Raw genomic sequence first — 604 nt, forward strand, 5'->3', positions numbered from 1 at the left:
ACCTCAAACTCCTGGGCTCAAGCAATCCTACTGTCTCAGCCTCCCGAGTAGCTGGGACCACAGGCACACGCCACCATGCCCGGCTAATTTTTTCTACATATATTTTTAGCTGTCCAATTAATTTCTTTCCATTTTTTGGTAGAGATGGGGGTCTTGCTCTTGCTCAGGCTGGTCTCAAACTCCTGAGCTCAGAACGATCTGTCCGCCTCGGCCTCCCAGAGTGCTAGGATTACAGGCGTGAGACACCGCGCCCGGCCTACAATCAGTTTGTTAGCACTCTGAAACCAGAACTGAAACCCAATTTAGCAACAAAACTGACATTTTAGCTAGAAATTCTGGATTTACCTCCTAATTAATCTTCTAGCACTGATGGTGAAAACAAGAACAACCAGATCACTTTAAGTTTCATTTCCCTCCACTTCCTCTGTTAATTCTTTATCGGTAATGTTAATCAGTAGCATTACAGCTAAAGTTAAAAATTTACAAAACTTAAAGGTGTCTAAAACCTTTTTTAAGACAAAAAAAGAGGCTAGATAATCTACAAACTTGATTATCAACCATCAAATAAGATAATTAACATTGAAGAAAATATACTTAAAGAAAC

General features: G+C 39.9%; 1 protein-coding gene across 1 annotated transcript in view; it reads right to left on the reverse strand.

Moving 5' to 3' along the window:
- CCDC18 (coiled-coil domain containing 18) overlaps window positions 1-604 on the reverse strand; it is a 166,668-nt gene that overhangs the window by 114,725 nt on the left and 51,339 nt on the right. The gene's annotated exons all lie outside the window — the stretch shown is intronic.

Source organism: Propithecus coquereli, unplaced genomic scaffold (assembly GCF_000956105.1).
Source record: "Propithecus coquereli isolate 6110/MARCELLA unplaced genomic scaffold, Pcoq_1.0 Scaffold7, whole genome shotgun sequence".
In the NCBI taxonomy this organism is placed as follows: domain Eukaryota; kingdom Metazoa; phylum Chordata; class Mammalia; order Primates; family Indriidae; genus Propithecus; species Propithecus coquereli.